The 27,999-nt window shown below is 46.9% G+C and overlaps 1 protein-coding gene across 6 annotated transcripts in view; it reads right to left on the bottom strand.

Annotated features, from left to right (window-relative positions):
* Window positions 1-27,999, bottom strand: part of ATXN7L1 (ataxin 7 like 1) — a 244,631-nt gene that overhangs the window by 74,094 nt on the left and 142,538 nt on the right. The window contains exon 1 of one of the 6 annotated variants that reach the window (XM_060633796.3): window positions 688-1,221. The exons of the other annotated variants lie outside the window; for them this stretch is intronic. The gene's annotated coding sequence lies outside the window, so the exon portion shown is untranslated. Of the gene's footprint in view, window positions 1-687; window positions 1,222-27,999 lie in introns of those variants that run through there. 6 annotated transcript variants of the gene reach the window in all.

Below are 27,999 nucleotides of genomic sequence, written 5' to 3'. Positions count from 1 at the left end.
TACCCCCAGGCTAGAAGATCAAACCGATAATGCATTAGCCACTAAGCCATCCTGCAGTCGATGATTTTTTTTTTTTTAAATGTTACAAACACCTGAGTATCACTGTCTTTTAGATGAGGACAAACTTGAATAGCCACTAACTTCCCGACGGCTGTCCTTCCTCTGCCCCTCCCCCAGGCTCTCGGTGGGTCCCGCCAACCGGCTTCTGGGCAGGCTGCTGCGGTGGCCAGCGGACACAGTGCCCGAGGGTGGGATGAAACAACCCCCGCAAACCCACTTCGGACGTTTGAAACAATACCCAATCACTGCATCCACCCTCCCAGAGTGCCCCAGAGGAAATGGCATCATGACTTTCATTTTGCTCCATTTCTGACCGACTAAAAGGAAAACAACACGTCCCAAGACAATCATCAGGGTATCTGATGTCAGTGGCTTGGAGTGTAGGCTCCGGAATGTTATCAAGTGACCTCGAGGAGAAATTAATTTTCAAGAGCTAAAATAACCCTCTGCTGAACATGCCCGGCCGCCTTCCCTCCTCACTGCAGAAACGGATTTCACTTTCCACAGTTAGAACAGAAAACTCTCATGCATCCCCGTTTCTTCAAAAAAGTCTATAAATAACCCAGGATCAGCAAAATTATGCAAAACATCCTGCTAGCAGAAGAAATGTAAACTAAAACCACTTACAGAGAGACTCAGGCTGCCAACTTAATCTGATTCTACGTCGACTGTAAACATGTTGTACTTTTGGAACCTGAAGAGATCCAGATTAGCACGGATGCCATCACAAAAAAGAGGAAAAAAAAAAAAAGGAAAAAAAGAAAACAACAAAAAACAAACCCAACAGCGAAACAACAAAAGCCCAGCCCCAAAACGCAGCAACGTGATTCGGTGTTCTGCACAGTCCAGGACCGGGCTGACCAGCCGCAGCAGTACCAGCGGCCCGAGCTTGCACACGCCAACTGTTTTGACTACAGGCACTTGTTAAACACAGAGTTTCAGGTCCTACCAGTTGGACACCAGAAGTTCATAGAACTGACCCGGTGCCAAGAACAACAAGCACAGAAAGCGAAACGGCTGCCTCGTGCGCCGTGTTTTTGTTAACTGTTTATGCAGGCTCCAAAGCTATGGGGTAACAATTAAGAATCAAGCAGAACTTCAATAACAAAAGCAAAAGATTACCACCTTGAAGGAAATGTAGATGTTGGCAGATAAAGGACAGACGTCAACCTAGTTTATTGGTGGGGTGGGTGGGGGTTTTCAGAGAGAATTGGTGGGGGGGGGGAGGGGCAGGTGTCACATGACAAACTGCAGTTATTAGGCAGAAGGAACTGGGTGCTTCCTTGAAGCATCTTTTACTTAGAGATTGACTTGAGAGACTTTGCAAATGCTGAGGCCTTGGTGCACATCTGGGGGTGACGGCAGGAGCATCGGAATTTGAAAGTTGGCAAATGCCACAGGAGAAAAAAAAAAAGGGGCGTGCTGAATGGAGATTTCAGGACACAGGAAAGGGACTTCCAAGTTCCCTGCTCTGTGCCTTGAGATCACTGAGCCACACAGGAAGCAAACAGAGGGGGCAGTGTCCCTGGGCTGTTTCTTGACCTGGTCCTGAGAAAGGTTTCCCTGTCCCCTTGGAGTCTAGGGTTGATTGGGTCAATCTTTCTCCTTCATCGGGGCTGCAGCCTGTGTTCTTTTGGTGACAGTGAATAAACTATTTTCATCTGGCAAAATAAAAAGGAATGCTTGAATCGCTTATTTAACAAGGTTTTCCATTTCTTTCCCAGAATGCATTATGCATGGTTTCATTTTAGGACCAAGACAATTAACCAGATAAAATTTTAGAGTTATGCGAGGATTCGAGAGAACTGAATTCGAAGAGAACTGGGGCGTAGATGTAAGAGTGAGAAATTTTTACATTACTTTGACTTTAAGTTAAGAAGAAATTCATTTAAGTAGTCTCTGCACCCCACTTGGGGCTCGAACTCACAATCCCAAGATCAAGAGTCACATGTTCTTCTGACTGAGCCAGCCAAACGCCCCAGAGTGAAAAATTTTAAATTGCTGAGTGGGCTCAAGCCCTCCTCCCATTATCTATCTATCATCTATCTATCTATCTATCTATCTATCTATCTATCTATCTACCCATCCATCCATCCATCCATCCATCCATCCATCTATGTTATCTATCTACCTCTCTGTCAAAGGAGATTTCAAAACGCAGCAAGCAAGCCTAACTAAGCAAGTCTCTTTTTAAAATGGGGTCAGGAGGCCATAAGGGAGGAGGAATTTGTGCACGTCCTTCTCGCAGGAACCGTGAACTTTTTAAAAACCTTTCAGCCAGCTGCAAGCCCTCAGCTGGGACTTAACTTCCCCCTCATCATGGCACCAGAATCATCCTCACTCTTCACTTCCAAAAGAGCCCTTGCTACAAACAAGTTTCCATCCCTTATTTGCATATGAACCCAACCAATCCCAGTTAATCTAGTTTCAATCCCTGTTTTGCATAGAGGATCTGAATGAGAACTCTACTCGCAGCCTTGAGTATACAGCCCTGCCCTCTCTTTGTCGTCCTCAGATCATGGTCCAGATTCTACTTGAATCTGTCTCTTCAATTGCAATTCTAATTGCCCAAATAAATGCCTGTTTGCTTAAATTTTCAGGGAATTCTTTCTTGGTCCACTCTATCTATTTATCTATCTATCATCCCTGTCTATCACCTGTCTTTGATTTGAAGAATAAAATGTTGCCACTTCCCCACTCCAGGAGTTTAGAGAAAAGCAGTAAGTAGTAACAGGTTGTTTATACAAGCTACTGTAACCTTGGGCCATACTCATGTTTATTCTGGAGAGTAAATGTTGTGTCTCCGGTTCTGGGGGTCACCAGTATAATGGTGGTGGACGTGAATGCACATGGTAGCTCCCACTTTCCTCCCAAAGGAAACCACATTTTTTTACAAGCTATATATAGACAGGGTTTCTCTGGGATCTGAAATGGAGCCCCCCTGGAGTGAGACAGGGCAGTTGCCAGACAGATCAAAAGGGAAGAGCAAAGGTAATTTAAAGCTTACCAGACAAAGGAAGGAGCTGGGGAGGAAGAAGGCTGGGGTGGGGGAGGGGGGAGCGGGAAGGGCTGACCCATTCAGGTTGGGCAAAGTGAGTCTCAAACCAGCCCTGGCCTCTGGGTTGGCAACTGACCCCACAAAGTGACACCAGAATTTTTGTGAGCTGTGTCCTTCACATAGAACTCCATGGTTTACATGCACGTTATATCATTTGATCCTCAGAAACAGCCTGAATGGGCAGGGCCCATTCAACCAAGGAGGAAAACTGAGGCTCAGAGAGTGCTGGTGTGGTGTTTTATATTCACAAAGCATTTTCAAAGTGGCGGGCTTTATTATTTCCATTTTCAGACAAGTGCACTGAGATTCTGGAGAGACTACAAACCACGTCCAAGGCCACACTGCAAATTATAAGCAACACTGGGTCTCCTAATTCCCAACCTGGCCTTTCTTCCTTGCCTCTATCATGTCTCCAGAACACATAATGATCGAACTAAAAAGGCCACAAAAGTGGTTGTATTATAAAAGCACATCATCTCACTACATTTTCCCAGAAATCCCTGTCTTTGTGGTTTTTCTGTAGCAGGCTCAGATTGCAACTCTCAAACACAGGAGGGTTTCCCTCCACACCTGGGAGCTTCAGACATCTGTACTCCAGAGCTACTATCCCAATAGGAAGCAACGACCTCCACCCTGTCCTTCTTTGATTTGATTAGTTTACCGGCATGGTAACCCCTGGCTCTTCATCTAATCCCAGTCCAAGGAGGAGACCAAGTGGAATGTCCCAGCAGGTCTGCTACCCTGGGCGTCATGTCATGTACATTTGTAAGGTGTGCTGTCTGTGCTGTGTTGCATTGTAGGAGGGATTTGGCTTAGCACACTATTTGGTGGATATCTTCTTCAACAGTTGTGTTTCCGAGTCATGCTTCTGTTGAGTTCTCTGGTAGCAGAGGCCACTGAAAACACTGGACCAAACGAAGGGTCCCGCTGTCCTGTTCCTTGCGTGTGGCAAGTGGACACTCATGGCTTGACAGAAAATGATATTACTATTGTGTGGTACATTGTGAACTAGTTCATTGCAGGTTTGGGGCACTTCCTCCGAGGGGACGTGGTAGTGAGTTCCTGCAGATGGCCACAGGGCTTGTAAGGGTGAATGGGAACATTGGTCGGGATCCCTGGTCTCAGGGCCATGACCAGAGATGCCGAATGGGGAGGGCAGGAGGGGTGACAGTCAGGAAGTGAAGATTACAAAGTTCTCGAGTGTTCAGTCACTGCCTTATGAATCTCTCTCCCCCTCCTTCCTCCCTGAAAACACAACACTACAAAACACAGAACCAAAGGCCAGGGAAGCTGGGTGTCGAGGTGGACTTTACGTTCAAAGTGTCTAAAGCAGCCTAGAGATGGTGAGGACCAACCAAATCCACAAGCTCTTGGTGACTGGAGAGGCTCTTGGTTGGGGGGATGCCAGGTGGCCCCTCTGACTGGTTTAGTTGAAGTTGTTTTGGTGACCACATGACATTTGCATCCATGCTGCTTAAAAAGAATACGGGGACTGGGTAAATGTGAACAGTCTCAGCAAGAAAACTCGACTGCTTACAAGATACAAGATGCGTAGAACATTTCCACATAACTTGTGACTTCTTGGAGCATAGAGTCCGTTTTTTCGTAAGCCAAAAAGTAGAACACGTGGTTTGACAGGCACTGGTATACTTAGGGAAGACAGATTTAAAATCAGAACTTGTGAAAATCCATGAGGCATGACCACTGAATCTGTGATAACGAATTAGCAAAAATATCAAATTAATCAAAATTAAATTATCCAATTAGTAGAAGAGAGGGATATGGGATATTAACAGAAACTTGTAGTTAGTATTGGTGTGCTTAACAGAGGTAGTTCTACCCTAGACCAGCCAAGTAGTACTGTGTTGATGGGTACAGTGGTTTTGGGAAGGCAGGTGAGGACAGTACATCCAGGAGGAAGATGGCGTGGACGGAGACAAAGTTAGGACCCTGGGCCCACACTCTGGGCATCTGGACTCCCCCTAGCGAAGGGAGCTGCATCTGAGTACATACACAGAGGAGGAAGCTGGTCCGGGACCAGTAAGGTCTTCAAAACATGGCCCGGATATATGGAAAGCTGGTCAGGAAAAGGATAGAGCCAAAAAAAGACAGAGGCCTGAGGTGACAGGAGACAGAAAGCAAGATAAGCATGCCAGCAGCTGGGTTCTTGCCCCTGACGTTGCCCTGCACACTTTCAGGTCAGGACCTGCGACCCAGCTCAGGGCTCTTCACTTTTGCCTGGATTTACAGGGACTGTGCCAGCCTTCCTGACTGGATCTGGGACTGGCTTTTGGCTTAATCCTTCTTGATGTGGATTCAGGACCAAAGCCACGGGGCTGGCTGTACACATTCGGAGGCCACATACCCTAGGGTTTTAGGAGAGTATCAATTTCAACCAGCCTTAGCCGTATTGTACACAATTTGCAAAATGGCTTTACATGTGGGTTGACTGGAACTGGACTACTGGACTGTAAGTTCCTTGAGGGACAATCCCAAGTCTCCTTTATCTTGGAGGCTGATGCCTAGCCAAGCATAGAAACCCTGCTGTGAGTTTTCACTACACATTTTGAATGAATGAGTGAAATTCCTCTTAACGCCCATCACAAAGATATATGCATACCTTATTAGGTGTACCTGGAAGGTGAATGCCTTCAACCTTAAAAAAAAATTTTTTTTTTTTTAACATTTATTTTTGAGACACAGAGAGACAGAGCATGAATGGGGGAGGGGCAGAGAGAGAGGGAGACACAGAATCAGAAGAGGCTCCAGGCTCTGAGCCATCAGCCCAGAGCCTGACGCGGGGCTCGAACTCACGGACCGCGAGATCGTGACCTGAGCCGAAGTCGGACGCTTAACCGACTGAGCCATCCAGGCGCCCCTGCCTTCACCTTAAATGTATCTCAGACCTGGTGTTTTAATTAAAATTCTATTTTAATTAATTATTTTAATTTTTCAGGTTTCTCTTTTTCTTCCCCTCCAGTCAAATTTTGTTTTTATTTTATTTAAGTTTACTTATTGAGAGAGGGGGAAAGAGACAGAGAGAGAGAGAGGGAGGGAGAGAACAAGTGGAGGAGGGGTAGAGAGAGAGGGAGACAGAGAATCCCAAGCAGGCTCTATGCTGCCAGCACAGAGACTGATGTAGGGCTCGAACTCAGGAACCGTGAGATCATGACCTGAGCCAAAATCAAGGGTCAGACACTTAACCGAATGAGTCACCCAGGCACCTCAGATTTTGTGTTTTTAAAAGTTATGTTTGTGATTCAAGTTAGGGAGAAGGTAGAAAGGCTTTCCATTTAAAATTTAAAACACTAAATCTTCAAAAAAATTGGAGGCACTTTGTAACAAATCTTTCCAAAAGATCTTCATCTCACTGTACTTTGTCCTCTTAAATGGTAGACTTTGAACATTATTTGATCCTTTTTTTTTTTTTTTTATAACTCAAGATCACTGTTCAGGGCATTCTGTTCTAAACTTTGCTGTAAAGTGGTGATGACTTCAGAGTCCTACATCTGTAGCCTTCAAACTTCCTGACCCTGATCCACCTGAAGTCACAAATTTTATGCTTCGCCCTAACATGAGCACCCGGATGTGACCAGAGTTTCAAAAGATAACATTTATCTTCACTAAGTAAAAGACACTCTGACACTTTCTCTTGTATTCCGCCATTTAAAATGTTGGTCAATGGGGAGCCGGGGTGGCTCAGTCAGTTAAGCATCTTGATTTCAGCTCAGGTCATGATCTCATGGTTCGTGAGTTCAAGCCCCAGTCTGACTCTGTGCTGACAGTGCAGAACCTGCCTGGAATTCTGTCTGTCTGTCTCTCTCTGCCCTCCTCCACTCACACTCACCTGTGCTCTCTCTGTCTCTCTCAAAATAAAGAAAAAAAAAATGTTGGTCTCCCTGAACTAAGTGCCTCGTCATCACGGGTAGTACCTGCAGTTTGCAGCAGGGTGATTTGCCCTTGCACAAGAGGGACCTCGGCTTCCCCACGTTGTGCCTTTTCCCTTTTTCTGCACTCTGGTGTCACTTCTCTCTACTGGCAGGGCCTGCCTCCGTAGTCCTGCCCAGAGTGCTAATTTGCCAAACTTGGACATCAGACCATCAAGTGTGCTAGGTTCCTGTACAAGCTAAGTGTAAGCTGTTTCTCAGGGAAAGCCCAGAGGCTGCTCCCCTGGATGCCCCATGGCACTTGGTGCTCTTCAAGCGCTCCTGGACACGTTCCCAAGGAGCTTCACTCGGTGGCAGAGCTCGTGATACTGAGTTGTTACTGGCTGCGCCACATGCAAACGCCTGCATGGCACGTCTTTCTTTTTTGAAAGGAGTATTCTGATGATTAGGCCCTTTCGCAGCTGAAGGGCTATGAAAGGACAGAAGCTCCCGGCAGCAGCGCTGTTCGGTGAATGAGCAGATCTGGGCTCTGGGGTATGAGGAGGTTACTGGGCAAGTAACTGAGCCTGCTCCAGGCTCTTTGCGATGCAGCGGCCTGGCTTCCCACCTTGAGCTGCCCTGTGTCCTGTTGCTGACCGGCTCCCCCTGCCCTATGCTTCAACTAGCAGAAGTCTTTCCACCTAAATGCAAAGGCCACCAGCTAATAAATAAATGAATCATCCCCTGGTGGAATTCTGAGAAGCGTGTGTGTGTGTGTGTGTGTGTGTGTGTGTGTGTGCGCGCGCGCACGTGCGTGTGTTAGGAGTAGATATCTTGTATTGATTTTTAAAAAATTACACCGAAAGGGGTAGATACTGTGCCCCTAACCAGACCTAAATAACAAGCAATCAGGCACTGGTGAAGTAAATTGCTGACACATCTATTCCATGGAATGCTAGGAAGCTATAAAAACGATGATGTAGATCTATATTTAGTGAAATGTGTCCACACCAATTTTAAACGAAAAAAAAAAAAAGGCAGATTTCAAAGCAATGTCTATAATAGGATTCCACTTTTATTTTTTAACATATAAGATATATGCATACAGATACACATGTACAACACATAGACAAACACATACACATAGAAACATGATTATAAAGTTTTACACCAAAATATTTACTTTCTTATATTTCCTGAAATTTGGGCAGTGTTTACAATGTATTACTTTCATAATAAGAAAAAAATCAATTTTCATTTTGAAGAAACAAAATTCTACATTATTAAGCAAAACAGTATTTCTGCTGGGGAGGGGCACCCCACCCTATCCCCACCTTGGTTGTGACTGTTGCCATGGGAACCTTTGTCCCAGCTAGGCATCAACAAGGTGGTATACTCATGTGGGGCCTTTCACCTTTGGCTCTCACTAGTTACGATAGCTTCTCAAACTTTCAAGACTTCTACACATATAAAGAAGGGTACATTGAATCTTTACTGGAAATTTTTTACATTAATGCACTTTAAGGCCAAAGAAGGGCTTATGGTTTTACTTGTAAGGCTCATGTTCTCTTCTCTGATGGAATTAAGGGGAAAAGTAAATGCCCAAGCAGTAAGGGGATGGCTCTTGCTTCGCTGGAAGAAACAGGCTACACACGGGTCTCTCCATTCTATAGGAAGGCAAGTGTAAGAGCAGACATGATCTATATTCCAAAGCTAATTTTCCCCCAAGCCAGAGTCAAATCAAAGCATAAACCAATGTTGGCTTTAAGGACAGGAATAACCCCTAACTCTTGTTAGTGCCGTTCTCTCCACCAAGTTTATTCACATCCATGGGATAACTGGTATCTCTCTTAAAAATGGACTACGGGGACGCATGGGTGGCTCGGCTGGTTAAGTGTCCGACTCCTGATTTCAGCTCAGGTCATGATCTCACGGTTCGTGGGTTGGAACCCCACGTTGGGCTTTATACTAGTGGCATGGAGTCTGCTCCGGATTCTCTCCCCCCGCCTCTCTGTCTGCCCCTACCCTGCATGCATACTCTCTCTCTCTCAAAATAAATAAATAAACTTAAGAAAAATGACTATGGATGGAGAGCAAGCAAGTGTATTACTCTCAGTTTACTAATGAGGAAAGTAGATTTATCAGGGTGAGGCAATTTGCCTGAGGCCTGCCTACTGGGGAGTGGTAGAGACAGGAATCAAACCCTATTCTCCTGGGTATGTTCTCTTTGTTGTGTGCTACTGCATTTTCTATAAATAGAGTAACCATATACTTCATTATCCTAACTGGACACCTCTGAAAGTGAAAGGGAGTGCTAAATGGATGGGCCCAGAGCAACAGGTATACATTGTGTGACTTCCCTGAACAATCCAGGATTTATAGTCACTTTGGATATAATCCAGCCCCCCTGCCCGGCTCAGCACTGGGAATCATGCCTTTCGAATAGGAGAGACAAATGGAGCATCGTTAACACTGTCTATAATTTGCTCTAAAGTACTTGAGTAAAAATAAATAGAAAAAAATAGTACTTGAGAATAACTGGTATTCTCTTGTGCATGAGCCAGTTAGTCTAGGTTTTACCTCTAGGGGTAATCAGCTCACACGCTACCAAGAATACAAAGTCCAGGGGCACCCGGGTGGCTCAGCCGGTTGTGCAGCCGACTCGATTTCAGCTCAGGTCATGATCTTGTGGTTTGTGGGATCGATCCCCATGTCAGGCTCTGCACTGACTGTGGAGGCTGCTTGGGATTCTCTTTCTCAGCCCCTCCCCCTCTTGCATACACTCTCTCTCAAAATAAATAAATAAACATTAAAAAAAAAAAGAATACAAAGTCCAGATTGGGCAACTAGTATTAATCTGAGAGGTCACACTCCAAAAGTGACTACTTTCAGGGGAGGTGGATGAAATAGATGATGGGGAGTATACTTATCATGATGAGCACTGAGTAATGTACAGAAGTATTGAATCACTATCCTGTACACCTGAAACTAACATAACACTGCATATTAACTATACTGGAATTATGGTAAAAAACATAATAAAACAACAACAACAACAACAAACCCCAAAGGTGGTTACTGTGAGTCCTTTTGCTATCCATATTTTGATCAACATTTTGAACATAAGAAATGGGTGAATTCTGTTAGTGAAACTTGGGACTTACTATCATGGAGGCTAGAAATGGATTCTCTTTGGTGAAGTTAGAGGTATTCAAGATACGTGGCTGGCCAAAGACCTTTAGAGACCACCCCCCCAACCTTGAATAAACAGGGTGTTTGAATACAGCAAGGCCTGTCCCTTCACCCTTAGGGACGGCACTCGAGGCTGCCTTGTGCAGCCAGGGGAAGTAGGAGGCTTGATGACAGAATGATGCTGATTCAGGGAAACAGAGACCTGTGTTTAGAATATTCTTGCAACTGCCTTGAGTGAACCTTCTGTGTAAGGTAAGGTTGGAATACCTCAAAGGAGAGGAGGCTGGGACTTCATCAAGGTTACTGAGCAGGTTAAGTCAATTGTTTTCTTCCTACTGGTTGGTTGATACACGTTTATTTGACAAATGCTGTATCTGTGGCAGCCTTCGGTGTGACACTAGAATTCGCTACAACCTGGTAGGGGGGTTATGGGGGAGAAGCAGTCCTCAGTGCCTCAACCTTCGACAACCTTCTACAGTGGCAACTATTGCCTACCAAAAAGAACCTATGAGTTTTGTGTGGCCAAACCAGCTCGAGGTCAGTCCACAGTGAGCATGCCTCTGGGTGAGTCTGAAATGGGTAGATTTCAGGAAGGGATCCCATAACACATATTCTTTTTCACACCGGATTATGAGCCTCATGAGAGCAGAGACCTGGTCTGTCTGGTTTCCTCTTCTAGTCCCTGAGCCTCACACAGTGCCTTGCCTGACCATGAAAAAGTGGGTGATAGACATCTGTCCAATGAATAACATAAATGAATAGGAATTCTTTTATTTCTAGGATCTACTGTATTAACTAGCCTGTGATTTGTCTTTATTCCACTAATGATAACTGAGGCTCATATACTATAATACATATAAACTGAGGCTCATATGCTTGCCCTGGATTAAGTCAGTATCTTAAAAAGCAACAAATAACAAGCTGGTAATAAAAACCATTGGGATGGCATGGTTTAATCCTCACAAGCACAGGATGAGATTGGTATTATCACCCCCAATGTCTAGAGGAAATCGAAGTCTAGAGAGGTTAAAACTTAAGTTAGTAAAGGCAGAACCTGAATTTAGGACTTGAACTTTGTCAGACTCTGAACCCAGCTAATGCTCTGCTATCCAGAGTTAGCAATCACTCGGTTTTGCAGGGATTGAGTTTTTTAACATTTTATTTTATTTTTATTACTTTCTCTCTACTCTCTTCATGTCCTGCTATTGAACACACACATCTTTTGGTGCTTCATCTTATTTTATCAAAAGCTTTTTTTGGGGGGAGGAAAGCTAGATGGATGTTGGAATATATGAACCAGCTTTCCACTTCTTTTGCTTTTAATTATTTTGATTGACATGTGGCATTGAGGGATGTCTAATGGCCTCTCGTGTCTTTGAGCTGCAGAAGAATCAGCCCCTAGGAATCTGTCACAGCGCTTGTCTCCAGGGCACCAGGCGCTCTGGCTTATTCTGGTACCCCCCCCTCCCCTCCCCCGCCAGCATCTTCCCTCCTGCCACACTGGACTACTGAGAGTCTTTTGTTTCATGCCTCTGTGACTTGGTGCACAGTGTTCTCTCCCTGGAATCCATCCTTTCATTCTTCACCTTGGTTAACTCTTTATTTTCTTTCAAGACCCAGTTCAAATGTTACCACATCTGGGATATAGGAGATCCTGTCACCTTGCACCTCTGCCAGGTTGTACTCAAGTCCCCTTCTCGGTGCTCCCAGGACACGCCAAGCACGTGTCCACTTAGTGTGTCGTACAGGGCTCTGCACTGACCCTGGGCCTGCCCCCGCTCCCCACCCCCCTTCCACTACACCCTCAAGAGCTGAAGTCAAAGACCTTGTCTTAGCCCTGGCACATCACAGGCACTCAAAGCATGTTAGATAATGCATGGAGAGATCAGGAAATAATTAGCCAGTCCACAGCAAAGCCAAAGAATGCAGGGATCAGCAGGCCAGCAGTTTTTAGTGGTCTGAGGGCTAGCGAACTTGTCTTAGACAGTGTGCTCAAAAATTATTATTATTATTTAAGTTTATTTTGAGAGAGAGAGAGAGAGAGAGAAAGCGAGAGCATGAGGGGGAGACGGCAGCGAGAGAGGGAAAGAATCCTTGCACTGCCAGCGTAGAGACCAATGTGGGGCTCGCACCCATGAACCGTGAAATCATGACCTGAGCTGAAATCAAGAGTTGGTCACTTAGCTGACTGAGCCACGCAGGTGCTCCTCAAAAATTATTTTTTAGGCCTAAGAGCACGACAGTGGGTTTTGAAGACAGGCAATAGGCTATTTAATTTTGAGTGCTCTGTTCTTTTGCCTGTTGCAGAAAAAAACGTCTGGAGAGATTTTCCCAGTGCAACCAGTTACAACTCACGGGTGCTGTGCCAGCCACCAGCACCACCTCGGGAGCCTGGGGTGATCTGATGGCACCATGTGACAGGCCGTGCTGGTGATTCATGGAGCCCTCACCAACCCCGGGGTGCCCATCTAGCCTGAGAAGTTACCAGCTCCCAGACGCAGGGCAACACGTGACCCGAGTAGAGCCACAGCTTGATCCGGCCGACCATGCGACTTCGGCCTAACGAAATAAACAATTCCCAGCAGGGCCTGACCCTTCAGAATGTAATTCTTTCTAACCACAGTGTGTAGATAAAAATAATTTAGTGATTTCCTCCCACTAAACTCTTGGCACAAACCAAGAAATCTGCAGTGTGGCTGTTCTGATGCTACCGTATGACTGTAAACATTCAGGCGTTTCTGAGTTCTTATCGGTGTTTACCAGCAGGGATGCACCTGGCATTTCTGGTGGGATAATTTTTCCCTGGGCGGAACTGTCCTAGGCTTTGCAGACCACTTAGCACCTCTGATCCAATCAACGCCAGTTCCCACAACAGCCACAAAATGCACGTTTCCAAACATGTCGAGGGATGGGAGCGGTTATGGGTCCTGGGCTTTCTGCCGGGGTTCGCTTTGATTCACTCTGCAGCACCAGGATCTTGAGAGAGACCAAAGAAGACACCCAAACCAGCGGTGGGTCGGGACAAGGCCCAGGGAGTCCGGGAGAGTGCACGTGAGGCAAAGCCTGTCTGTCTGTAGGGGGAAGCGGAGCTCCACAGAGCAGGGAGGACGCCTGGGTCCCTTGAACAAAGAAGTCAAGGCAGCCAGGGAGCTGGTCTGCCCAAACAGAGAGATCAGAGCTTGAGCAGAAGTCAGCATGGTGCAAAAGGGATAAAAGATGATCAGGGGGTGGTGAGAAGTCAAGTCAATGGCCGTGAATTCTGGCTACACTCAGCAGCCTCCTCCCAGCCTGCAGGGATGTAACAAAGGGGCCAAGAAGGACACTGGTTTGGGACAGCTCGAAGGGTCTGAAGGGTCTGAGTAACAACGAGCGCTTCTCTCTCGCCTGGCCTTAACAACAACCCTACCACTGCCACCATCACCACTGTGATCAATCCTACAAATGTCACCCACTAAAGAGAATTTCCAAGTCCCTCCAAGTGACCTTCAAGGGCATCTTGACCACAAAGGGAGAGAGGGGCTAAAGCCAGCCAGGGAGAAAAGCCTGCCAAAGTGCTGAGTTAGAGGGGCTGTGGGCACAGGCCTCATGGACGTCACCCGGACTTCATGGCTGGGCGCTCAACAGCCCTAGCAGGATGGTACCAGGCAAAGGTGCTGTGAAGCTACTTACTCCTTTGTCTCATCTTTCTCACTTATTTGAAATTTATTTTACCTTGCTCTGTTGTTTGCGATTTTACAAGCGGCCTTAAATCCTTTTGCAACAAGGCTGGGTATAAATAAATAAAGCAAAGAAATAAAATGCACGGCTGTAGCATCAGCACTGCCAGACTGGGCATGAAGTGTCTGGCTCCCATCTAAGAGAAGGAGGCGCTCTGCTGAGAGGGGGAGGGGGAGGGGGAGAAAATGACTCCACAGTGTGGAGAACAGCGAAGGCTGGCCCCGGGCCTGGAGCCTGCGTCCTGCCCTGTCTCTGCATCAAGGAGTCACAGGGCCTCATGCAAGTTACTAACATCTTGGGCCTCGGTGTTCTCATCTTTAAAACGAGAGATTGCACTGGATGGATTCAAAGGTCCCTTTATGTCCAAGCGCTGTGATTCTAAGCGACACCCACTCTTGGCTCTGGCTCCTCTCCCTCTCTATTCTTTCTCAATATACTGCCTCTTCTCCAAGTGGAGTGGGCCGGTCGAGGCTCCTTCTAGAGGAGTTTCTGTGTGTTGGTGACAAATGGAAATTGTGCCGGTCACCCAAAGAGATAACTGGTCACACGGAAGAGATTAATGTCCCATTACAAGAAATTGAAGCACTACTCATTTGAGAGTACAGAAAACCTGGGTTTTATTGGATAATTTATTGACCAATTTTTCCATTGTAAACTGGGGTGAAAACACTGGCTTTTCTCTCCATTCACTGATGAGGTGGTAAGTTCCCTACTTTTAAATAAGTTCTGTTACAGCAATGAGTACCACATTTGTTTCTGCAGCATCTATGACTGGTGCACGAATCATTACTAACAGTCAAAAGAACGGGGCGCCTGGGTAGTTCAGTTGGTTACATGTCCGACTCTTGATCTTGGCTCAGGTCGTGATCTCAGGGTTCATGGTATCGAGCCCTGCAGAGCCTGCTTAGGATTCTCTCTCTCCCTGTCTCTCAAAATAAATAAATAAACTTAAAAAAATATTTTAAAAAAATATGATGTGGCACCTGGATGGCTCAGTCAGTTAAGCGTCCAACTTCGGCTCAGGTCATGATCTCACAGTTTGTGGGTTTGAGCCCCGCATCGGGCTCTGTGCTGACAGCTCAGAGCCTGGAGCCTGCTTCTGATTCTGTGTCTCCCTATCTCTCTGCTCCTCCCCTGTTCATGCTCTGTCTCCCTCAAAGAGAAATAAACATTAAAAAAAATATTATTAGCATATGCCCAGGAAACGAAAGGCATTGTCAATGTTCTGGGACATTCTTCTGTTAGCTCTCCCCTTAAGATTTCAATGTACCCCGTCTCCCAAGCCGTAGCAGTCACTATCCCTGTTTGCACACAGCATGGCTTAGGGCATCTGTTGCTTTTAGCAGGATCCAATTCAAAATATCAGAGAAGAACCCTTCTCAGACTTTCATGTACTCATTAGTTACCTGCAGATCCAGTGAAAATGCAGATTCTGATTCCATATGTCATTTTTATTTTTCTGCATTTCTTTTTTTTAATGCTTATTTATTTATCTTGAGAGAGAGAGAGAGAGAGACAGTGTGTATGAGCAGGGGAGAAGGAGAGAGAGAGAGAGAGAGAGAGAGAGAGAGAGAGAGAGAGAGAGAGAATCCCAAGCACTATCAGCACAGAGCCTGACTTGGGGTTCAGACTCACAAATTGTGAGATCATGACCTGAGCCGAGATCAAGAGTCAGATGCTTAACCGACGGAGCCACCCAGGCGCCCCTTTCTGTATTTCTGATACTTTGACATCTTAGGGCCTTGCTGACCCTAGGTAGCCAATTCCCAGAGATAGTGAAGGACGCACCTGCAAGTGTATCTTTCATATGCAAATCAACCGATCTAAAGCCCATACCCCACTACCTCCTTTACTGTCTAGGCCACTCTTCCCTCATCCCAGTCACCCCAGGTTCAGAGACAGATGACCAGAGACAGCCCGTTCACCTAGAGCCTGCTGCAATCTCCCACTAGTCAATCCTGTGGCAGCTGCCTGCGCCTCACCTGGTCCTTCCCGTGGAAACCACAGTGAAGGCTCTTGCCTAGGCTTTCCCCATTTTCTCTGCCTCCTGATAGACCCAGGTGCCTCCTCGGGTAGCCCTGCATGGCACAGCATGCCCCCTTCTCTTCGGAACTGTCAGTGACAAAGTATCTTGTCGTTCTTAATCATCTCCGGATCTGTTGCCCTCACCACATCTAAATAATAATAAAACCTACCTCTTCAAACAGCCAGTGAGGGGGCCTGGCAGTGTGGATGCTGCTGATCTGGGAAGCGGCCTTTGTGCATGAAGGCTCTAAGTCACAAGGCTCTGTCACAGAGCAGTGTGCCGCAGCCGGGCTCGGAGGGGAATGACCGTACCATGGACATGCTGACCGGCACTGGAGCCCGATGTGCTCCAGGAAAGAAACAGGTGAAATGGCCCAGGCTGCTGCAGAGAGGGTCCGGAGGATAACCTGCATTTCCGCATGTGGGTTCAGACAGAAATTAAATTGCCAGACAGAAATTAAATTGCCGTTGCCAGACAGAAATTAAATTAAAAGCTGCACGGAAGGGGAAGCAGGGCCCGAGCCCCTTCGACTCTATCAGGCAGAGTGGCGATGTTACCCAAGGCCCAAGGGCGAAAGGTTAAGACTGGCAGGACAGCTGGCACAAGACACTTGTTGCACGTTCCCTACCTGAGCCACGTCACTGGAAGCCATGTGTGCATCTGTGGGACACCGCAGTCAGGAGGCTCCAGGGGACTTGCAGGGTGTAAGCCTCAGGATCCAAGCACCTTACTGGTCCCCAGGGCAAGAGGCTATGCAGGTACCCCTTGGCCCTTCTGCCGGGAGGTATCTAAGGGCTCGGTGGGGCCTCCCACCCCCAGTGAGACTCAGGGCTTACAAAGTGGTCTAGACGGGATCTCAAACTTTCCGACTCAGAGGCTAGAGCACTTTCCTCTACACCAGGGCAGTGTGGCTCCATGTGTTACTAATAAAAGCAAATCCTGATTGAGAACTATCAATTGTAAGTACTTCACATGGCTTATCTCATCTAATCCTCATAACTCTGAGAAGTGGCTGCTATTTAAATCCTTATTTTCAAGATGAGTAAGCAAGTCCAGAGAGGTTAAATAGCTTGCCCAAGCCACCCACTAATTGGCACGGTCAGAATTTAAATCCATAGTCTGCATAACACAGCCTTCGCCTGCTGAGTGCTGCCTCCGTACCTAGGGCGGCGTTATTCCCGGAGGAGGCCTCTGGGTCTGCAGCATCAGCATCGGTACCCGGGCCGCCCACCCCAGACCTGCTGAATTGGAATCTGCGCTTCTCCAGCTAGCTCTCCAGGCCAGTGTGCTGCATGCCAAAGGTGGAGAAGCCCTGTACCCAGAAACCAGATGGAAGTTCATTTCCTAGGCCAGACCGATAGTAACGGCACCGGTACGACTTTATAGATTTCACTGCTTAGGTGAAGGTTCTGGGTGGCAGCCTGGTACGCCAGAAAGAATCAGGCGTCGGTTCAAAACCCAGCTCTGGCAGCAGTTACCAGCTCAGAAACTTTGGGCAAAGAAGTTAACTTGTCCGAGCCTCTTTCTCCTCCTCTAAGAATGGGAATGTAATACCACCTCCTGGAGTTCACGCGAGCAGTAAGAGAGATAACTATATAAAGTCCTGTGCCCTGTATCTAGCAGCTCAGGAAGTGCTCGGGATTGGGCACACCTAGCACCCCAATTTTCTAAAAGTCATCTTCTTTTGGATCATGCTTTACAACAGTATGGATCCTGAATTCCTTTCGTGCCAAATTGAGAGTAGCTTCCAAAAAAAAATAAGGAAGCTAAAATCTTGAATAACTGGAGCGGTGAGCTATGTAAATAATGCCTGAAGGCATTACTGTTATCACCTGTGGGGCGCATGTCCCCAGTACTGTCAAAGATTGTAACCCCAAGGGCTGGGAGGAGTGCTTACTTGCAAAAGGCGGAAATTCACATTTCAAGCAATAGCTTTGCTGCCAACGGTTTCCCTACCACACCTGGTAAAATTGTTACCAGGTGCATATTAATCAAAAAATGTACCCAATCCCATAGCCCAGAAGTAGAGCGGGGATAAAGGTATGGAAAATCAGCTCCAAGCACACACCAAATATCACGACGCAGATTCCAGTCCTTTCTGAGCCAAACCAATCCTTTGGTCTCCAGTCCTACAGACACTTGGAGGAAGCAGTGTCAGGACGATTATGGCCGGCGCATCCCCATCAGGCAGCAGCAGGGTTAAGGTATAAGCAAAGAAAAGGGACCCTTCCAAAAGGGGGGTAAGGGGAAAGAAAGAAAGAAAGAAAGAAAGAAAGAAAGAAAGAAAGAAAGAAAGAAAGGATGTGGGAGAGCAGGAAGGGCGTCTCAGGGGGCATTTATGTCATCCCTATCTAAGCCAGCTGCCACCAAGTCTGCTTTTCACTTGGGAGAAGGGGGTGCCTGTAGAATTGAAAACATTTTTTAAACGATAAGAAAAAATGTAATACTAGCTCCATTATAGAAATTAAAATCCCACTGGGACACATCAGTAGTTACTCTTCATATCTGTAAGGAAAAATTTCAATGACAGGGTGTAGGTGGTAAAATGAAAACCTGAGGAGACCTCATCTTTTCATTATTCCCTTCAGGATTTGAAAATCTCCACAAAAATAGTAGATACTTTGTATGAGGAGCCCACTTGTTTCCTGATGCTTTTAGATTCTTACCCAGAAACAAACAAACAAACAAACAAACAAACACCTAACAAGCTCCCAAACCAAAGTGCTTCTCATACACCTCGACTTTGGCACGGTTATCATGTTGTTTGTTTGTTATAATTTAAAAAAAAAATTGAATCACATGGAGGCCTGGCTGGCTCATGCGGTAGAGCTTGTGACTCTTGATCTCAGGGTTGTGAGTTCAAGTCCCATGCTGGGTGTAGAGATTACTTAAAAAGAAAAGTCTTAAAGGGGTGCCTGGGTGGCTCAGTTAAGTGTCCGACTCTTGATTTCATCTCAGGTCATGATCTCAAGGTTCATGAGATTGACCCTGAGTTGGGCTCTGTGTTGACAGTGTGGAGCCTGCTTGGGATTCTCTCCCTCCCTCTCTGCCCCTCCCCCACCTGTGTGTGTGTGTGCTCTCTTTCCGTCTCAAAATAAACAAACATAAAAAATGTTTAAAAATCTTAAAAAAATCGAATCATATAAATAATATCTGTGTAATAAAGAATTTAGAAAATTCAGATATGAATGAAGAAGAAAAAAATTACCCATGGTTACCACACCTTTTTATATAAAATTCAAATGTGTGCACATTTTCAAAAATGAGATTGTATTGAATGCTCAGTATTAAATGTATTGAGTGTGGGGTGCCTAGGTGGCTCAGTCTGTTGAACATCTGTCTTTGGCTCAGGACATGAACTTGCCGCTCGTGAGTTCGAGCTCCATGTAGGGCTCTGTGAGGACCATGTGAAGCCTTCGGATCTTCTGCCCCTCCTCTGCTTGTGCTCTCTCTCTGTCTCCCTCAAAAATAAATAAATAAACTTTAAAAATTTAAAAATGTACTGAGTGTTATTTTTCCTATCATGGACGATTCTCCATGTTCTGAAAAAAAGTTTTTAACTGTTTTGAGGGGCGCCTGCATGGTTGAGTCAGTTGAACATCTGACTCTTTAAAAAAATTTTTTTAATGTTTACTTATTTTTGAGAGAGAGAGAGGGAGAGAGACAGAGTGCACAGGGGAAGAGAGAGAGGGAGACACAGAATCTGAAGCAGGCTCCAGGCTCTGAGCTGTCAGCACAGAGCCTGACGTGGGGCTCGAACTCACAAACCGTGAGATCATGGCCTGGGCCGAGGTCAGACACACAACTGGCTGAGCCACCCAGGTGCCCCAAGCAACCAACTCTTGATTTTAGCTCAGGTCATGATCTCACAGTTTGTGGGATCTAACCCTGCATTAGGGTCTGCACTGACGGTATGTAGCCTGCTTGGAATTCTCTGTCTCTCCTCTACCTCTCCCACGCTCCTCGCCTCAAAATAAATAAACTTTATTAAAAAAGACAAACAAACAATTTTGAGAGGTCTACTTAGTATTCTAAAAGCCCTGTTTGGCATTCAGATTTGGTTCCAGTTTTTTTGCTATTATAGATAATTTTGTAGTGAATGTCTTCAAGTAAATTCTTGCACACATTACAATTTACTTTCTTATATAAATTCCTAGAAGCAGAATTTTTGGTTCCAGGCCCTTGATACATGTAGTCAAATGCCTGGCAGAAAGGCCCCCCCCCCCGCCCATTTACAGGTCCATCAGCTGGGAAGAGGGATGTTTTCCCTCCCTTTCACTAGCATGTGGTACTGTTGATTTCTAAACATTTGCCATTTTGGTAAGTTTTTGTTTTAGTTTTAGTTTTTGCTTACCATTGAGGTTGAACATTTTCATATTCATTGATTACTTGAATTTCTTCTCTTATGAACTGCCTATTCATATCCATTCTTGAATTAGTATGTTTTCTTTTTGTCATTAATTTGCAAGAATTTTTATAATAGTATGAATATTCATATTTTAAAATCAGAGGTTGAAAATAATTGCTTCTTTTTTAAAAAAATGTTTCTTTTATTTAGTTTTGAGAGAGAGAGAGAGAGAGAGAGAGAAAGAGAGCAGGGGAGGGGCAGAGAGAGAGGAGGACAGAGGATCCGAAGCAGGCTCCATGCTAACAGCAGGAAGCCCAAAGCAGGGCATGAGCTCACCCAATGTGGGACCTGAACTCACGAACCAGTGAGACCATGACCTGAGCCAAAGCCAGATGCTTAACTGACTGAGCCATCCAGGAACCCCTATAATTGCTTCTTAACAAGACTGGGAAATGGTTAATATCCAGCATTAAAAGGTTGTGTGTGTGTGTGTGTGTGTGTGTGTGTGTGTGTGTGTGTGTGTGTTTTGTGGAGGGGGTGGAGGGAGAAGAAATGGGGGCAGGTGAAATTTAAATCAGATTAAAAAAATATTTGTCACCAAATGTGATCCTAGAATTCTTGTTTAAAAAAAACTTTTTAAATGTTTTTATTTATTTTTGAAGGAGAGAGAGAGACAGAGTACGAGCTGGGGGAGGAGCAGACGGAGAGGGAGACCCAGAATTTGAAGCAGGCTCCAGTCTAAGCTGTCAGCACAGAGCCCAATGCGGGGCTCGAACCCACAAACTGTGAGATCATGCCCTGAGCCGAAGCCGGATGCTCAACCGACTGAGACACCCAGGCGCCCCCTAGAATTCTTGTTTTAAAACTGCTCCCCTTTGGGGCGCCTGGGTGGCTCCGTCGGCTGAGTGTTGGCTTTGGCTCAGGTCATGATCCCACAGTTTGTGGGTTCGAGCCCCGTGTTGGGCTCTGTGCTGACAGCTCAGAGCCTAGAGCCTGCTTCGGATTCTGTGTCTGCCTCTCTCTCTCTGCCCCACCCCTGCTCGTACTCTGTCTCTGTCTCTCAAAAATAAATAAAATGTAAAAAAAAAAAAAAATTTAAAGCTACTCCCCTTTTAAAACAACAACAAAAATACCGAAGCACCAGACGTAAAAATAATGACAGGGTGGCCTCTTAGGTTGAGTCCTGTGCCTTCCCAGTAGCCCTGGTACCTTCCCAGTTATCTGCTGCAGGACACCTGAGTGGGAAAGAGCGTTTGTGTGGGCACCTACCCATGTGAGTCCAGCCCCAGTGGCCACAGGGAGGGTAGGGCATTTTGTAGAGGTTGTTGTTTGGATTAGAACCAGCAAGTCAGTGGTCCAAATTCTGAGTTCCGTAAGCTGAGGGATCAGAAGAACCCATATGAATGTGATCCGCCTCCACCCTCAGGGTGGACAGGACTGAAGGTTTACGGAAACTACAACACTGTTTGCTTGACCCACTGTTCCAAAGACACAGGGCCACATCCGCCTACTGGGTGTGGATGCCCGAGGGCTCCCTGGAGAGGGGGGGCACCGATCAGTATGAACTCTGGAATCTCCCAGGCGAGGAAACACCTCTTCACACACAGTTCTTGTTAAACAGTTGATGGCAGGAGGAGAAAGTGTGGCCAGCCAGGGTGGGAGGGTGAAGGACGAAGACTGCCAGGAGGCGGGCAGCCACCTTGCACTTGGGGCAAACCCAGGTCATTAACTGCAGAGCAGGTATTCAGGTTGGATGCGAACCACTCACATGGGCTCTGTGTCTGCCAAGGTGTGTCCAAGCTACAACTGTTCAAAAATATAACAGGAAGTCCAGAACAAAACAAAAGCCTAGAGAAGGCTACAGCACCGAACGCAGGTCAAGTGCAGGCTGGGGAGAGAGGATTTATCTTGCGGGGAAGGGCTGAGCAGGGAGGCACCTGTTCCAGGTGTAGAAAGACAGCACAAACTGGTGATGAACAGAAGTCAGGTATCACATGAGCGGCTACATTTCCATGTTACATCCAGATCCCAAATGAACAAGACTGGGTCACAGACCCTCTACAATGGTCATCAGACCCACAGACCTCGCCCACTACAACAGAGATTTTTACCTCTCTTTTTGCAATCAGTAAGGGAAGGGTAGGGAAGGAAAGAGACAAGGGAGCGGATGGGTAAGGAGAACGAACGTTCAGTACTTAGGCCTTCTGGGCATTCATTCCTCTTGTTTCTTTTTCTAATAACAGACCTTAGTCTTCCTCTGGGGAACACCCTTCTCTCACACTCAGTCCAAGGGGCCCCCGTGGGGTAGGCTCCATCCCACTTCTTGGAGGCTTGGGAGGCCCTCTCTAGGGAACATGGGTAAGTTGACAAAACCATTATCCCTGGCATTTGTGTAAGGCTTTCCAGGTTAAAGAGCTTCCACATGCGTAATTGCTACCTGGGGCTTTGGGGCTTTGTGGTTTCCTAAATTCATGCATGATTCCGTGTCTTAGTTCAGACTGTAGGTTAGGATTCCCAAGACCCTCGTGGCACTGACCAAATTCTGGAGAGGTACCCCGGAGCTTCCTGTTAAGCTGGAGCAGGAGCAAATTCAGAAGATACAGGTCAGGAGTGGAAACTTCCTCAGAAAGGAGGGATTAGATTACTTTTGGGGCGAATCTGACACCTATTTATTTTTATTTTTAAATTAAAAAAATTTTTTTTGAGAGAGTGAGAGAGAGAGAGCACACAAGGGGAGAGAGAGGGAGAGAGAGAGAGAATACCAATTGCACTATGACAGTGTGAAGCCTGATGCGGAGCTCGAACTCATGAACCAGGAGACCAAGTATCAGTCACTAAACCTACTGAGCCACCCAGGTGGCCCTTTTTATTTTTTATATGTGTATTTATTTTGAGAGAGAGAGAGAGAGAGAGAGAGAGAGAGAGAATCCTAAGCAGGTTCTGTGCTGTCAGTACAGAGTCCCACGTGGGGCTCGAATTCACAAACCATGAGATCATGACCCAAGCTGTGATCATAGTCGGACGCTCAACTGCCTGAGCCACCCAGGAGCCCACAGTGGAGACAGAAAGTTAGGATTTGGCAGCTTCATAGACAGAGGACAGACTAAAACCCACCACTTACAGAAAAAGCAACCGCACAGGGAGTGAGCACTGCTTCTGAAGTAGATTTCTGCCATTCCGCAAACAGCAGGGGACAGAAAGAGCCATTGTGAAAGGCCTGGCCAGGAATGCATTCAAAGACTGTGCTGCCAGAGAGCCTAGGAAAGGAGACTCTCTTCATCTTGCTCCAAACTTTGCATTCTTCCCAAGCCCGGGGTGACTGTATAATCCCTTAAACGTCTTCTGACCTTGTAACCGCCAAAGCCAAATTATATCTTAGGCCATGGGGAGCTTGGGGGCGTGGGCTGGAATCTGGGACCTAGACTCTGCTTCTTGCTTCTTTCAATAGTCTGAACACCTTTTAGGAAGGCTGAAATCCTGCCCTTGTTGCCGCCCTTGGACCACAGTTGTTTCTCTGGGTAGTTATCCTTAGTGCAGGTGGTACAGTCATTAGTACCTGCAGAGCGCAGACTGGAACGGGCGAGGCTAAGCCTGGCTCTTTTCTGATTCAGTAGTAACCCAGGTACCTTGTCTTTACCTCAGAGGAGTTGTGTCTTTTGGGCGTCCCCTGGAAAATCCCAGGGTGCTCTCCGCCTGTCTGGCAGAGCCAGAGCCAAACTTTGGTAAGCGCCAATCAGGCTTCCAGGGGCAGCCCTGTCTCCCTCCACTTTGGCAAAGCCCCTCGTTCAAGTTCCCTTCCGCGGCCTTTCCATTCTTTTCAGGCCTGGGGCTGCAGGAACTTTAACTCAGCTCCACACACATGGCTTTTCTGTCTGTGCTTTGAGCCCACAGAAATTCTGTCAAGACGACCCTTAATTCACCCAACAGTCTGGGCAGCAACGGTCACAAACACCTGACACCAGATGCTGGTGACACCAGGGTGCCGAACAGCAGGGCCAGGACGGTGGCTTCAGATGGTAGGGGCCTTCCTGCCCCATCTCTCGCACTCTCCAGCCAGTGGGCTGTCGGTGGGAACAAGGGAGAGAGGACACACACAGAGAATCAGTGTGGCGAGGCCTGGAAGTCAACCCGTATCTTGGACTCCGGTGATGTTCACCAAGGCCTCCAGCATCCCATGACGGAAGCAGAAGAAGAGGGACTGAAGGCCGACTCAGGCAGAAGTACAGCGATGGGCAGGGGGCAATCAGGCGCCGCATTCAGCAGCTGGAATGATTCCTGGATCATTCGGCACAGCTTGCCGTCAAGCGGCTCATCATTAATAACCGTGCTCCGAAGCCACCACACGGATCTGCTGCAGGCCAGCCGGAGTGCAAGTCTGTGTCCCTGTTAGCATCCTGTTCTCCCGTACGTACCACAGCTTATCACAGCCACACCTGGGGGCCTCGCCACGTGGGGAAGGGGATGGGCAGCTATGGGGGCAGAACGGACACCGGCGCTGACTTGGGTGTCATTCCTTTGTGACCTCATTTTGCAAAAACAGCGAACTTCCTAGACCAGAGGGGAGGACTATCCTGGAGGAAAACCTGGAAGAATTCCTAGGGGCTGGTGTGGCGGCCTCAGCCCACTGCTCTGCCCAGCAGGACATGGCCCACAGGCTTCTGTGTTCCCTTTCGCCGGCTCCTCATCCTGAGACGACATGGCTGGCTGTGGCCTTCCTGTGACACCCGCCTTCCCCCCACCCCGATCCAGCTCTGATTAGTGCATTTTGGGAGGGGAAATGCTCAGGCAAAACTCATTTTGGAGAAAGTTTTTACATTAATGGGAACTGGGTAGCTTAACTGATAACACAGTTGGGTCTTTCTCCTAAGGCCCTCTCTCTAAGCTTGTGTTCTCTTGGGAGTGACTGGTGGTCCCTCTTTTTAAGAAGGGTGTGGGGGCATCTGGGTGGCTCAGTCGGTTAAGTGTCTGACTTCAGCTCAGGTCATGATCTCACAGTTCCTGAGCTCAAGCCCCACGTCAGGCTCTGTGCTGACAGCTCAGAGCCTGGAGCCTGCTTCAGATTCTGTGTCTCCCTCTCTCTCTGCCCCTCCCCTGCTCATGCTGTCTTTCCCTCAAATATAAAAAATATTAAAAAAATTAAAAAAGAGGTGTGTGTGTGTGTGTGTGTGTGTGTGTGTTGTGTGTGTGTGAGTGTGTGTGTCTGTGTGCACAGGCATGCATATGTCTCCACATGTACTTGTGCATATAGCTGGGTCTATATTAAGAAGACAAAGTCCCAGGGCACCGGGGTGGTTTAGTCAGTTAAGCGTCTGACTCTTGATCTTGGCTCAGGTCATGATCTCACAGTTTGTGAGTTTGAGCCCTACATGGGGTTCTGCCCTGGCAGTGCAGAGCCTGCTTGGGATCCTCTGTTTCCTTCTCTCTCTGCTCCTCTCCCCTGGTCAGGTGTATTCTTTCTCTCTCTCCAAATAAATGAATAAACTAAAAAAAAAAAAAACCAAGAAGAAGATATAGTCCCAACTTCTGGTTTTCAGGTACTGTGGTTCCAGATCTTGATGCTCTAGCTCTTTGGATAGGTGAAGTAAGGCATATCGCGTTGAATCTCTGCAGAGTGGGGGGCTCAGACCGCTAGGGGTGAGGCAAATGTGATTCTGCCATCTGTGAGCTGTTGCTCTCTGCACAGGTTCTTTTTCTCTCTGTACCTCAGTTTCCTCATCTACAGGCTGGGCAGAATGACAGTCCCTATGGCAAAGTGTTATTGTAATGATTAAATAAGTTAATATACACAGAGCGCTCAGAAAATTTCTGGCACACAGTATGTATTCAGTAAGTACTTGGTATTATTTGTATTGTTATTCAACAAATAGCAGATGGTATTATTATAAATAAAATGGGCTGGAAAGTTGGATTGAATCATACCCCAGGTCTTTTACAGCTCTAAGATTTTATGATATTATGGAAGATTCAGTGGATCCTGAATGGATCCGTTGAAGGGAAACGCCAGCCATAGAGAACCAAGACTAGGTTGCCGGCCCACTCCTGGCTCCAGTGCATGCATTCTGTGATCAAGCCCTGTGTTTCGGGTTGGTACAAACCAGGATGGTCTAGGGCCCTGTAGTCTCTTCCGTGTGAATGCTGTAGGTCGAGGAGGTCAAAACCCTTCCGGTTTGGCCTGTTTCTGGACTGTAGTCCCGCCCCCAGGCCTCGGCTCTGCCCCCAGGCCACTGCTACGCTAGGCTGGGCGGCTGACCTGGGTCAACAGACTTCACAGTGGGGAGTACATAGTCAGAGCCAACAGACTTCCAAATGTCCACGCAGCCACCGAAATACTCGATGGGCACTTGATTTTGCTGCAAAACTGGGAGAACGGGAGAAGGCTAGATTTTGGAACTGAAAGTCCATTGCTAGATGTGGGCCTGAATCTGTCTTTGTTGGAAACAGGATATTTGGGCTCAAAGCCTCCTTTTTCAAGAGAACCAAAAGACGGGTTGTAAGAGTTTCCAGGGCTGCTTGCAACAAAGTACCAGCAACCTGGTGTCTTACAACAACAGAAATTTATCTTTTCACAGTTCAGGAGGCCAGAATTCTGGAATCAAGGTGTTGGCAGGGTGGGTCTCTTCTGGAGGCTATGAGGGACCTCCTAGCTGGTGGTCACCCTCACACCTGGTGTCACCAGGAATCCCTGCCATCCCTGGGCTTAGGGCTGTATCACTCCAATCTCTGCCTCTAGGTTCACATGGCCTTCTTCCCTGTGTGTCTCTGTGTCCCAACCTTTCTCTCCTTTCTCTTTCTTAGTTTATTTTGACAGGAGAGAGTGTGAGCAGGGGAGGGGCAGAGAGGGGGGGGGGGAGAGGGAGAGAATCCAAAGCAGGTTCCACACTGTCAGCTTGGAGCCCGACGTGGGGCTCGAAACCACTGACCACGAGATCATGACCTGAGCCGAAATCAAGAGTTGGATGCTTAACCGACTGAGCCACCCAGGTGCCCTACTCTCCTTTCTCTCCTAAAGACACCAGTCGTTGGATTTAGGGCCCACCCTAATCCAGTACAACCTCATCTTACCCTGATTGTGTCTGCAGATCCTATTTCCAAATAAGGTCACATTCACAGGTGGGGGTGGTGGGATTTGAGCATGTCCTTTTTTTAGGGGGCATAGTTCAACCCCTTAGGCAGGATGAACGAACAAGTTCCAGAATACAGAGTTGAGGAGAGAAGAGGGAGAATGTACTGTGTGACCAGTGATGAAACCAGAGAAATTGCCTCTGCTCTGAGAAAAGCTATAAAACAGTAAATGGAAACAACCAGTCTCCCTCCGTTTCTGCAATCCCCACTCTGAAGCCAGTTGTGGCAAATTAGAGGACCACTGGGAGAATAAACCCCCAATGATTAGTGTTCTAATGAAAGATCCTCCGCAAACCTTAAAAAAAAATCTGTCTGAATCCTTCCCTGCCTCCTCCTCAGAGGGCACCATCTATGATTTCCCACAGTTGACAGGTTGTGTGAGTAGAGCCTGCTTTGTAGGGAATCTGCTCTTTGAATGTGAAGCATATACCCGATTCTGATTAATCAGAACAGGGACACTGTGAGCAACTTTAATTTTTCCACATCTGATCAAATAGCAGCACAACAAGTTATTAGCTTTCACACATCCATCCAAACTCCCACTCACCTAGGAAATCATTCTGGGAGCACAAGGAGGGCTGAGAGAGTGAAGTTGGAAACGGTGCACATC

The sequence above is a fragment of the Panthera onca genome, chromosome A2, assembly GCF_046562875.1.
Source record: "Panthera onca isolate mPanOnc1 chromosome A2, mPanOnc1 haplotype 2, whole genome shotgun sequence".
Classification (NCBI taxonomy): Eukaryota; Metazoa; Chordata; class Mammalia; order Carnivora; family Felidae; genus Panthera; species Panthera onca.
Note: the sequence above shows the minus strand (reverse complement) of the source record. Positions and strands in the feature narration are given on the sequence as shown.